The sequence below is a fragment of the Urocitellus parryii genome, chromosome 3 (genome assembly GCF_045843805.1).
Source record: "Urocitellus parryii isolate mUroPar1 chromosome 3, mUroPar1.hap1, whole genome shotgun sequence".
NCBI classification, from domain to species: Eukaryota; Metazoa; Chordata; class Mammalia; order Rodentia; family Sciuridae; genus Urocitellus; species Urocitellus parryii.
Window position 1 is genome coordinate 118,317,182 of NC_135533.1, and position 14,475 is coordinate 118,331,656.

Consider the following 14,475-nt stretch of genomic DNA (forward strand, 5'->3'; position numbering starts at 1 on the left):
TTAGGGATGAATACAGTGGAATTTTATACTAGTCTATATTTTGGTCATCTGTCTGAAAAAAATTCCATTAAAATAATAAAAAAAATCAGATCTGGACATGGTAGCACAAGCCTGTAATCCTAGCAACTCAGGAGGCTGAGGAAGGAGGATTGTTCATGAGACCCTGTCTCAAAATTAAAAATAAAAAGGAGTGGGGATGTAACTCAGTGCTAAAGCGCCCCTCAGTGGTAATTCCTAGTATTAAAAAAAAATCAAAGGATTCCTCCTGCTATGAGACCAGGTAAGGACTGCCTGGCATCCAGCTTCCCGCTGTCTCTCCAATTGCACCTCCCATCATACCTCCTGCTCTTCCATTTGTTTCAACATGGATTTCTGAAAGTCTAATATGTGCTGTCTCTTGCTGAGCATAACACCCACCCTTATGGCTGACAGATAAGGTGCAGACTCCCCTAACACACCCCACATCTTTACAGGGTAAATAACTATTTTTTCTTATTTATTTTTACTTTTTTGGCAGTAGGTTAGAGGGAATAGGAGCAAACAGATGCCCTGATGGATGTAGGCCTAGGATGTGGGCAAGCAGAAGGGAATGTGATCTAGCTAGGTAGATGGGAAGACAGGAAAGGCTACCCAAGGAAGGTCCCATTTGTGCATAGCAATGTTGTCTCCTTCCCCTGAATCCAACCTCTCTCCTTGTGTGAATACTTCACTGCCTACATGGCCCAAATCCTACCTCCTGGGATGCTTTCCTTGCCCCTCCCATGCAAGGTGTGGTCTCACTGGTGTCCCATCAACTGTAGCCACATCCAAACACCCAAATGCCTAGAGAAACCAGTTAGGTATCATGACTGAGGGTGCAAGACAAGTCCAAAACCAGAGGAGAACCAAAGACACATGTCCCTTTTCAAGTGTAGCCCACCATGGCTGGGTTCAAATGTGAACTGAGCTTCCTCAGAAGAAGATATACAATGAATCAACAAATATATGAAAAAATGTTCATCATCTCTAGCAATTAGAGAAATGCAAATCAAAAATACTCTAAGATATCATCTCACTCCTGCCAGAATGGCAGCTATTATGAAGACAAACAATAATAAGTGTTGGCGAGAATGTGGGGAAAAAGGTACACTCATACACTGCTGGTGGGACTGCAAATTGGTGCAGCCTATATGGAAAGCAGTTTGGAAATTCCTTGGAAATCTGGGAATGGAACCACCATTTGACCCAACTATCCTTCTCCTCGGTCTATACCCAAAAGACTTAAAATCAGCATACTAGAGGGACACAGCCACATTAATGTTTATAGCAGTACAATTCACAATAGCTAAACTGTGGAGCCAACCTAGATGTCCTTCAGTGGATAAATAGATAAAAAAAAAATGAGGCATATATACACAATGGAATTTTACTCAGCAATAAAAGAGAACAAAATCATGGCATTTGCAGGTAAATGGATGGCGTTGGAGAAGATAATGCTAAGTGAAGTTAGCCAATCCCCAAAAAACAAATGCCGAATGTTTTCTCTGATATAAGGAGGCTGACTCATACTGGGGTAGAGAGGGGGAGCATGGGAGGAACAGATGAATTCTAGATAGGGCAGACAGATCGGAGGGGCAGGGGATTAGCAATAATGGTGGAATGTGATAGACATCATCATCCAAAGGAAATATATGAAGACATGAATTGGTGTCAACATACTTTATATACAACCAGAGATATGAAAAATTGTGCTGTATATGTGTATTAAGAATTGTAATGCATTCTGCTGTCATTTATTTTTTAAAAAATAAAAAATAAATAAAAAAATAAAGCAAAGCTGGCTGAGGCAGGATTGTGATTTTTAGGATAGTGTGGGGATATAAACAAAGCTGGACTTTACATGCTATGTATACCTTTATTTTACCTATGAAAATTCACATAAAATTAAGATGTATGAAATCTTCAAATTGGAAAAATTTGGTTGAAAGATTTAAAAAATACTTTGTGAGTTGGACGCAGTGAAGCCCTCTTATAGTTCCAGCTATTTAGAAGGTGGAGGCAAGAGGATTACTTGAGCCCAGGAGTCCAAAGCTAAACACAGCAAGACCCCATTCTCAAAAAAAATAAATAAATAAAAACATTTTGTAGGACAAACAAAATGTGTCTTGCAATTCAAACCAAGCAGTTACTTTCAACTGGCCTCCATCTCCAGCTGAGCAGATAGTGTTGAGGTTCCCTTCTTCTATAGCGTGGGGCCTACAGACACAAGGGAGTTTGTGGAAATGGGCCTAGTCATCTGGAAGCCTTCCATGGCAGTTCCTTTCTAAAGCAGAGGAGAGCATACAAGGCTCAAGTAGACACTCTCAGTGGATGCCACTCAAAACAGCAATGTTGTCTCCTTCCCCCAAATCCCACTTCTCTCCATTCCAGCATAGGCTGCTCCACCTAGAAGCCCTGGGAACCCAATTAACACAGTAGAGGAACACAGGTTCTTTCTGTTCAATAGAAGATGAAAGAAGAAACTAAGGCTCAGAGAGGTTAAACAATTTCTTCCAAATCCCACTGGAATTGGAATTCAAACTTGAGCTGCCTCAGTTCAAAACCAAAGCTCTTCCCATTACAGAAGGTCTCCTAGAAATGTTCCTAATCATAGGTGATGCTGCATACAAGAGTAGCTGATGTGGGAGAAAGACTAGTGAATTTTGTTTCTGGTTAAAAAATAAATAGAAACTGGGTAGTGATGGAACACTAGAAGACAATTAAAATGAATGAACTACTGATACAATTTCGATGAATCCCAAAGCATGATACTAAGTGAAAGAAGGAAGTCCCAAAAGGTTTCATATTATATGATTCCATTTTTGAAACATCTGGAAAAGACAGAAGTTCTGTGATGGTCAACAGGCCAGGCAGTGGTTGCTAGGGGATAGGGATGTAGGAGAATATGACTACAAGGGACAACATGATGGAGCTTTTTTGAGGAGATGAGATTATTCTATATCCTGATCATAGTGGTGGCTGCATGAATCCATACATTTGCTAAATTTGAAGACCTGTATGCAAGCATGAAGGTGCCCACAAACACACTATTACACCCAAGTCCATTATGTTAATTTAAACAAAATAATGCTGAATCCTAGATCTAACCCTTATTAGCAGGGTGCCCTCAGAAACATTCCATAATCCTCATGAGCCTCAGTTTTCCCACTGGGCAGTTGTGTGTGAGTGAAATGAAGGATGAAGAATGCTGGACACTCTAAAAATGATGTAAGTAAGAAAGGACTGTCCTTGTTAAACTTCTAAGAGTCTGTAGCCAGCAATTCAGCACCATGCCACACAGGCAGCTGTCAACACTGGATCCCACTCAGGGAGCAGATAAAGGCACTGTGTCCTCAGTTAGAGGGGTAGCTCAAATCATGGGACATTGTCTCATCGCTGACATACCCTAAAACCTTCATTTTCTTCATGTGTAGTAGAGAAATAACCTGGGATTTAAAATAAACATTGGAAAGTTGTGAGGTAAATAAACCAAAAAATGAGAGGCCCTTGAGAAAGGAGGTGGCAGTTCTGCATCCCAGACCAGGCACAGTCCCTAAGAAGCCCCAGGAACCCTCACTGAATCATGAGATCTGAGTGATGCTGCTTGTGAATCTGGTTCAAGCCCTCCATAAAGCAGATAAAGCCATCTAGGAGCTTTTTTTCTGCATGAGGCCTGTCCCCTTGGATATTGTGGTGGATCTCCTCTTCTGAGAGATGCTGGTGGCAGCAGCAGAAGCAGGACCTCCAGAATTTTAGAGACTCAATGAAGCTGCAGAGGCAAAGGAAAACACAGGGTGGTGGCAAGAAAATAGAGATACTCAGAGCACAATGAACTCTTTCTGGAGATGGTGCATGAGGGTCCACCTCCCCACGAGTGTGTTTTCATCTGATACTAACATTCATGATTTCATTTAAGATATAAGTCTGAAGGAAGACCATAAAGGTTGCTTTTGCTTTAATTTCAGATAAATCAGAAACTTTGTGAGCACCCAGGCCCAGCAAGGTTGTAGCTTTGCACCATCATAAAAATAAAAGAATTAAAACTGTGACACCACAGAGCTCCAGTCATATAATCACTGACACTTGCACCATAGGGTGCAGTATCACTGAGTCCACTGCTGTTTTTTTTTTTAATTGTAGTAAAATACACATAACAAAATGTACTGCTTTAACCAATTTTGATTGTGTAAGTCAGTAACATTAGGTACATCCACACTGTTGTGTAATCATCACCCTAAATACTTTATCACTATATTTAACCTATGCAATTGTGTTTTAATTCTTACATTTTTTGGGGGGAAAACAAAATAGACATCATCTTGTTATCAGAAAAAAAGGGCAGAAATGATAGCGTATGCATATACCTAAGCAACAGAGATGAAAAACTGCTCTCAAACTAAAATCCTCATAGCCAGGAGAACAAGTAATGCTACTTGTTCTGTTCTAGCTGCTTGTGAGAGAATTTAACCCAATAGGAAACAAACTCTGAGAATGAGGGCAAAGGGCACAGGCTATAGGTGCAGTGGATCTGGACAGTTTCACAGGGCACCTAAAGTATACAGGGCATAACTAGACATTCAAAAGATCATTCCTCACAGTTCTCTTTTTTGTCTTATGCACTTAGCACTGTCCTTGGCATTCAACCCTCAACTATGGTAAGCAACTCATTCCAGGGGACTGTAATGGAAATTTTCCAGATCTTAATTTTTTCATTTTTCTCCCCTTATGTTCTTTATTTTTAATTGGCTTGATATTAATCATGCTAAACAGTACAAGCTGAATCAAATCTCTTTGATTCAGTAGGTAAATCATAACCTTAAAATAACCTCAGGGCTGTTTCAAAACAAACACTCTGAAGAAAAAAAAAAAAACAACTGCTAAACTTTCAGGGTTTGGACTAAGAACTATTCACAAATTAGTAAGCAGACATAATTCAGGACAGGAGCTGAAGATCTTAAATATCCAATGATTCATGTGAGAAGGTACTGCATCACTGTGATCCTCTTGTTCTTTAGTGTCACTGTGTCAAGAGTACTGCCCATACTCCACTATGGTACTCCTCCTCCTCAGAGTGGTTTTGGGACACAAGGCTTAATAGGAAAAATAGTAAGTCTTTCTCCATCTGGCTGAGGCTTATTCCTACAAAAGGCATTTGCTTTTCATCCACACAGATGCAGAAAATTAGAAACAGAAGAGGCAATGCTTTCTTTTGAGGGGAAGTTTTATAGAAGAATATAGTTCTTGGTTAAAAAGTCTAGAAGTTAGCATATTTTTCTGTTATCAAACCAAACAGCAGCAGACTAGACCCTAGTGGTGCTGATAGCACCTAGATTTCACATGCCATATTGAGTAGCCTGATGTCTCATCCTTTGAGGAAGAACATTCTGGAGTAAGTATTAACAGGTTAAGAGAGACTGGAAAACACTTGTACACTGTTGGAGGGACTGCAGGCTAGTACAACCACTCTGGAAAGAAGTTTGGAGAGTCCTCAACAAATTAGGGATGGAACCATATGATCCAGCTATCCCACTCCTGGGTATTTTCCCCAAAGATCCAGAATCTTCATACTGTAGCAACACAGCCACATCAATGTTTATAGCAGCACAATTCACAATAGCTAAATTATGGAAGCAACCCACATGTCTGTCAATAGATGAATGGATTGAAAAATTGTGATATATGTATACAGTGGAGTTATACTCAGCCATTAAAAAAATGAAATTATGGCATTTGCTGATATATGGATGGAAATGGAAATATTATGCTAGCTGAAATTAGCCAAACTCAGAAACTCAAAGGTTGAATGTTTTCTCTCATATGGGGAAGTTAGAATTAAAAAAGGGGGGAGGGAAGGATAAGATTACATAAAGAACCAATCAAGTACAAATTAATAGACAAGTGAAACAAGTGTAGTAGACGGGTATAAGGGGAAATTGGTACAAGGGCAACATGTGAAAACCCATCTCATGTATACATAAAGTTTTCTTAAAATTAAAAAATAAAAGTTCCAGGAGGCCAGGGCTGAATTTTGTTCATATATTTTCAGTTGCACCTGGTAAAATGCTATGCCCATAGCAGTTATTCAAAATATATATATTAACTGTAGCTCAGAGGTAGAATGCTTGCCTAGCCTGTGCAAGGTTGAATTTGAATGCAGGAAAGAGGAAAATAATTAAGAATCAAAAAGACAAGAATTCAAGAGAGTAAAAATTGTGCTGCAAAGGACATAAAGCTAAGGCAATACTCTTGAATTCAAAATGATATTCAGTGCTATGAATGAACTGTTCAGCTCTGAGACAGTCACATAGTGGCAGGCAGCACAGGAGTGGTGAGGAGATGATAATGGCAGAAGCTGAAAGGATCTTCATTAGGAATATAGAAATATCTCAGATAATGCAGAGGAAGTGGCAGAACAGCTTCATGCTAGAAAGAGGCAAGACTTTGACTCAGGTCACTCAAGGTTAGACCTCAACTCTTTCTTTTGGCAGCTGCATGATCTCAAGGACCAAACCTCTCCTAGTCTCACTTTTTACAACTAGAAAGAGAACATGCCCCATCTAGGAATTCCTGTGTTCATGCTAGAAACACCCCGTGGGCTGCCAGGAAGATAGTGATATCACATCCTAAAGGGGAACAAATTATATTCCATACATGTCTGCTTATGTCAAAATGAATGCCAATATTATATATAACAATAATGCATTAATAAAAACATTAAAAATAAATTAGATGTGCTTCAGTTATTTGTTTTTATCCTGCATAGCACTCTTTACAATCTGATTAAATACATACTTTTGATTATTAGTTTTAATCAATCTCTCCCAATAGACTCTGATCCCAAAGGGAAAGGCCAATGCTGTTCTATTCTCTAGTGGAACAGGGCATGGCTCACACTGGTGAGTCTGTGACAAGTGAGCAGCCCAAACTTAGTTATGATGACAACTTTTCCAGAAATTATAATAATAACAGCACCATTTCTGTTACTACAGAAATAGGAGAGATTACATTTATTTAAGGAGAAAATAAACAGAAAGGGTATAGTCAGGCAAGTTGCCTCTAGTCAACTAGCCTTGACATAAGGTTCAAGAATCAGTGAGAATCAGCACTGGACACAAGAGTAATTACAGAAAAAAAAAAAAAAAAGAGTAATTACAGACCCATGGAGGACATAGACCACCTATTCCAGAAAGCATCTGATAGGCAGACTCAATAGGGCCATAACACAGGTGAGTTCATTCCATGTTCTTGGGTTAGAGAACAAAATCCTTTCAGAGTCTGGTGAGGCCTAAGTCTCCTGACACTTCTGACTGTACCTCTAGCTCACTCCAGTGCTCCATCACACTAGCCTTCTTTTTGGTTCCCAGTGTCAAAATGCCTCCCATATCAGGGCCTTTGCACATACAGATCCTTCTGCCTCCATGTTCTTCCCTTCAATTCCTACCCTCCTCTCCTAACCTGTTTCTCCTAATAACCTTTGCAATACTTCAGGTCTAAGTTCAAACATCACCTCCTCCACGAAGCTGTCCCTGACTTTCCAGACCAGATCAGATGATAATTAAAGTTTCACAGACTCTTGAATATGACTACATGTAATTTTTTTCATAGCTTGACTAAGTTATTTTTCCTTATTGGGCTATAAATCTCCCCTCTGAGTAGGAGCTTCAAAGATAGTTGAATGAATAGTAAATGTATGAATGCATAAATGAAATCATATACTTATTGACCCACATTGCTGCATTCTATGCACACAGTTTCCATTGTGGAGGATAAAAAGATGAATATAGTCTTGACACTCAAAAAGCCTAATGTGTCTGAAATATGAATAGAGACAATGTACAATAGATGTCCGAAGGAGCTTTCAACAAAAATCCAGAGGGAGTCCAAAGCTTTAGCTATAAACAGTGGGGCCTAAAATGGACCACTAGGCCCCACTAACAGGTTACACTTCTCTGATCATTGATCAGAGCAGCACTAATGAAGCCCAAAATGATCTGAGTTTTTACACTGGGTGGTTAGGGGAGTGGAGGTCTCCTTAGCAACAATGAGGAAGCAAGAGTCAAAGTTTATTGACTGATCTAGGAAATGATCACTGCTTTCTGATTCCTAGGATCCTCACTTAATTTCAGCTCTTCATAGGCTGGCTCCTATTCAGTTAAGAGTGCTACGATATCCTTTGTTCTTAGCCTGTCACTAACAAATGGCCTATTATTGCTTCAAGTCACCAAGCTTTAATAACAAAGAAGAGAAAGATAACCCAGAATAGAAAACAAACAAACAAACAAACAAAAAAAAAACAAACAGGAAAAAAAGTTGAGGTTTAGGCAGTATCTAGAAACTACAGTGTGATAGGTACTGCACTAAAAATAATTAAATATCAATTTCTGGTTTAGAATATTCATGATATACTTTTGACAGCTCAGTATTGGCTTTGCTGCCTGCTACTTTTGGCTACTATACAAGTCATGTATACTATTCCTAAACTTTGGAATCTACCTTGAAAGGAGAGCTGTAACTTAAAAGAGATGTTTAAGATGAATTAGTACTTGAGAGATTTTATTCCTCATATGAACAAAACTGACAAAAAAAATTTGTATTGAAAATTATTGTTCCCAAATTTATCTATTCCCTATCATCTTGGAAACCCAATCCCACAAATTTAGGAGAAAAGAATAAATAAAGGAGAGCACTCACCTCCACTCTAGAGTGGGCTACTTTGCTCAGTGGGGTGGGATAGTCAGGTTGGGTTTCTGGGCTTTGGGCTGCACTATGATTGGGTAACTCTACAGGAGGCACTGGCAAAAGAACACTTCACACATTTGCTGGGCAGTCATCCACTCACATCCTCTTCATTCTTCCTGAAAAAACAAATGAAAGCACACATGAATGTGCTTAGCCTGGGGCAGTAACACTTGAGAGTCCATTCTGCTGTCTTCTCCTTTGCTTCATACTGGATAATCATTCTATGGCAATTCATAAAATTAACAATTTGTAATTCAGCCTTGGGACAAACAATCAGATCAAAGGTCTGGAAATAGAAGGCAGATAATATTTCTATGCCCAAAAGAATAATCTTAGAAAAGATTAAGTGTGCCTAAAATAAATGCAATAGAAAACATGAGGAGAAACTGACTTGAAAGAAATGAACAGTTCTTACATCACGAAAGTTACCAAATGTAAAAGGAGGACACAGGTTTGAAACTCTGGTATTTAAATGGTATTCTGCCTTTACTTTGACATAACCTGTTCTTGTCTGCTTCTAGGAGGAGACTGTAGCAGCCTTCCGGGTAGGCATTCTGCAGGTCCTGGTGGGTAGGAAAGTAGTTGGTGGTGAGGGGGGCATGTCAGAGCACTGAGAGACTTCTATTCCACTCCAACTGTGTAACAGAAGTCTGACACTCACTACAGGGGGAGCAGACAGTGTCAGAACTTCCTTGTAAACTGGGTTGGGAGGAGTATGTGTGGTCACCATGGCAAGTTTAGGATAAGAAGGCAAGAGACTGGAAAAGAATGGGAAAAACTATTCATGGTAAAAGTGAAAAAATTGCCAGGATAGGGAGGGAAAAAAGGAAAATGGTGATGGAGGGAGAAAGAGAAAGAAATAGTGCACAAGCTTCTCCAATCCCATCATGCAAGTAGGATTCACAGCTGATATTTTCATTTTCTGCTGATCATGAACTATAGTCACAATGCCAGTTAGGTTATTGTAGGGCAGGAAGGATTACATGTCCAAGCAAATAAACATTCTGAAAACAGATGAGAGGCTCAGGCCAGAGTCTCTCAAGGGGACTGCGGAGTGGTTGGGTGGGGAAAAAGCTTAGTCTGATTTGAGAGCAAAACAGCACATAGTACCAGAAATAAGAAACACTTTCAGAACTTCAGGACTAAGTAACAGATCTAAAGAGGCAAGAGGAAAATCCAAGGAAGGAAAATTATGAGACTGGAGCATTAAGAGACAGAGTTTGACAATCTCAGAAATGAAAAGTGATCACCAGAGTAGGAGCAACCACATGGGTCTGACTGGAATTGTCTGCTCTTCAGTTGAATAGCATTTCTGGATCTTAGAGATTGCTAACATTTAGAACCAGATAATTCTTGGTTGTGGAGGGCTCTTCTGGACATTGTACAATATTGAGCATCATCATTGTCAGTTGTATTCTCTTCACTAGGTGCCAGTGCCTCCCTCTAGTGGCAAAACCCAGAAATGTCTGCAGGTACTGCCATAAAGTCCCCAGAGAGCAAAATTTTACCTAATAAGAATCAGGGGGAGATAGGGAGGGCAGCAGAATACAACTGACACTAGGATTGCTGTATGTATACACATGGATGTATAACCAATGTGATCCTGGAACGTGTACACGTGGAAAAATGATAATTCATACCCTATTTGAAACAAATGTATGATATGTCAAGATCACTGTACTGTCTTGAGCAACAAATAAAAAAAAAAAAGGATCACTGAAAGTTATAAAGCAGTGCTATGGTTTGGATGCAATTTTTCCTTCAAGGGTTTGTGTGTTGGGGGTTGGTCCTCAGTGTGGGGAGAGAAGTGTGGAACCTAAGAGGTTCCTAATGGGAAGTGATTAGAAAGGATTAGGGTAATTCAGGTGAGACTCTGAGGTAGTTCTTGATTAGCTCTTGGTAGTTCTGGCCCCTCCCCATGCTCTGGTTCCTGTCTCTTCACATGATCATCCCTCTCACAGGTCATTTCATTGTTATGCCACCCACCACCATATGATGTATCCAGAGGGCATTTATCAGAGCTGGCATCATGCAGCTTGAAATTTCAGCCTTTCAAACTGTGAACAAAATAAACATCTTTGTTTTAATTGATTTTTAAAAATATATGACAGCGGAATGCATTACGATTCATATTACACATATAGAGCATATTTTTCATATCTCTAGTTGTATATAAAGTATGTTCACACCAATTTGTGTCTTCATACATATACTTTGGATAATTATGTTCATCACATTCCACCATCATTACTAAATAAACATCTTTATAAAGTTATTCCACCTCAGGTACTTCATTTTAGTAATGAAAAACAGGATAATTCAGGCTGCTGTCTATTTAGGCAAGGATTATTTTAATCTTTAAGTATATATTGCTTTAAATGAAGATTATTTTTAAATCTCTGTAAGAGAAGCAATATGGAACACCATGCCTTTTCCTCTGAGTCCTGAGTGAGGCATGCATACATCTTATATTTGTATAGTGATTACAGCTCACAACCTGGTGTTACCCCTGTTGCCTCATTTGCCCTCACATCACCCTCACAGGGATGAGGAACACCTGTATGTTCTAAGTCACAGTAAACTATCCCAAGAAACACTGGGTTAAGATCACCTTCATGGTCTACACAGGTCTTGTTAACTCATTAATACTTTTGGGAATTCAAAACATAGTACAGAATAGCTAAACTTATTTTTGCTTCCTGGTTGACCCAAGGAAAGAACAAAAAGACCTGACCAAAGCCATAGCAGGGAAGCTAGAAACAGAAGTCCACTATATCTTCATGCCCTTGTAGGTAATGCTGGCCCTCATTAGCCTCCTGAATATTATAAAAATCTGGAGAAATTCTTTTTGCTGGGCATACCCAAGATATAGAGAACTCAAATGTCTGGTCCCAAAATCCCATGATGAGAAAGGCTTCTTTAATTATTTTCTGTCCTGGGAGGAAGAAAACATGGTATCTTGTCTAAACCCAGTACATTCCAGTTCTGAAAAAGAAGGCCTCTGAGGAGCTCTTAGTTCAGAAAAACTAAATAGATAATAAGACCTAGTGCTGAAATTATAGAAAAACAGGGTCATCTATTCACAGATAGCTCTACCTTCTGGAGAATAATCAATTTGCCTACTACTGCTTACTTTGGAAAATATATTCCAGGTATATGAAAGGAAAGAAGAAATACACTTACTGCCATTCATATACACTATTACTTGAAATCATTATTCAAATCAAGATATGTAATGTGTCTACAGAGCCATTAAAAATCACTAACCATGACCTAAAGAAATAGTGAAAGGATTAAGTTAATCATAAATGGGGACAAAGAGACTCAGTGATGTATCCATTGGTCACAGAAAGTGAAACAAAGTTGATCAGGTGGCAGGATTTTTTTCTATTTTGTGATTGTAGATATTTTAGATGTTCTCTTACTTTGCAGGTATTAAAGAAACCAAAATGGTCAAAATGAGTGTGAACTAGTCAAATATTTTCAACTATAAGTGAGTAATAGATTCCAGGAAAAGCCTATTATTTCTTTCCATTTTTTTTTCAGAGATATCATAAGGCATTTAAGGGTTCATACCAACTCTAGACTGGCATGAGAGCCTCTACGGAAATCTCTTCCCATAGGGCTTCCTCTTGTTTCCTTATCCTTTGAGTATCTCATACACCCTAGCATCCCCCTCCTACTATTCAGTTGCCCCCTCTTATTTGGATCTGAGGAGGTAGAAAAACTGTCTTCTACAACTTATTCTGAGTCCTAGGATTCATACCTAAGGAAAGACCAAAAAAAAAAAAAAAACAAAAAAAACTAAAAACAGCTTGTCTGAATGAAGGTCATTCTGCAAAAGAGTTCTGACAGGTATGGATGAAAAAACTCCAATTCAAACTAAAAAGATAAATTGGAACCAGTGCCAATTCTAGGTTGAGTATTTCAAATGGCACAAAAGAATCAATCAAAGACAAAATGAACAATTTAAAACTTAGGAATGAATCACAACTTTACTCTGAGGTTATCAATACTGTTATTTCCACAATGAGTCTTTTGGCAAAGTAATCTGCTACTTATTTTAAGAAAATAGACAAATTTCAAAGTTATTTCAACTAATTAGAGCAATCTTTAGCAAATTTAAAATGACCTATTTAAATTTAGTCCACTCATAATTCATCTTTATCTATCAGAATTATTCTTCCCCAAATCATGGCTTTCTAGAATATGTCATAAGACATCAAAACTCACCATTTTAACAGAATAACAATGACTCTACCTGTAAATGAAAAGAGAAACATTCTTTGAAATGCAACTTACTCACAAAAAGGTAACAGAATTAATTTTAAAATACACACAATAGTACTTTAAATGTCATTCACAAAATATACATATTTACTAGAAAATTATGCCATAAAAAGAACTGCAATGATTCTCAGCAAAATGTCAACAGTGGCTATCTCCAGGAATGAAGCTGGAGGGGGTAGCAAGTAAAAGAAAACTTTGCTTCCACTTCTAATTACACCTGTCATTTGAATCTTTTACATCAATAACAAATATTCACAAATGTCTGTGAAATCTTTGAAAAAACAAGCTATGACTTGGGAGAAAGCAGTTGTAAATCACATTATCTGGCAAAGGACTTGTATCCAGAATATACAAAGAACCCTCAAAACTCAAGATCAAGAAAACTAACAACCCAATGAGTTAAAGGGCAAAAGATTTGAACAGACACTTCATCAAACAGATGAAGGTGAATGAGCACATAAAAAGATGCTCAATATCACTAGTCATTAGAGAAACAGCAAATTAAAAGTACAGTGAGATACTTCTACACACCTAAATGAATGATTAAATGACTGATCATAGCAAGTGCTGACAAAGATGTGGAGCAACTGAAATTCTTATGTATTGCTGGTAGGAATGCTAAATGATATATCACTTTAGAAAACTGTTTTTAACATTTAACATTTGGCCTACCATTCCCACTTTTAGGAGTTTACACAAAAGAAATGAAAACTCATGCTCATACAAAAAGTTTGTTGATAAAAAAGTATGTCCATGTTTAAAGCAGCTTTATTCATAGTTGCCAAAATCTGAATACAAATGATCTGGTGAAGGGATAATCTGCAGTAGAGTCACACAATGGAATACTACTGGGTAATAAAAAGTAATGAACCACTGATACACGCACAATTTGGATGAATCTCAAATGTATCAGCCGAGTGAAAGCCAGACTCAAAGGGCTACACACTGTATGATTCCATGTATATGACATGCTGGAAAATATAAAATGAGAGGGACAGAGAGCAGATCTGTAGTTTTTAGGGGATCAGAGAAAGATTAGATACAAAGAGGCACCAGGAGAGTATTCTGAGTGGTGATGGAGATATTCTGCATTTTGATGTATATTTTTCGTCAGTATATGATTTTATTAAAACTGTCAAACTCATAGAACTATATACTCAGAGTGAAATTAAAATACATAAATTTCTCTAAATTTAAAAAGGTGATATTGCTTGGTCAAAAAAAAATTAGACTTTAATTTTTTGGAACTACTTACAGATTTTAAAAAATTAGTATGAAAGGTTAAATACTCCTAATCCAAAAATTCAAAATCCGAAATGTTGAGATCCAAAACATTTGGAACTTTGACATCACAGTCAAAAAATTTTGGATTTGGGACCATTTTGGATTTTCAGATTAGGGATGCTCAATTAGTAAGGTTTAGCAAAT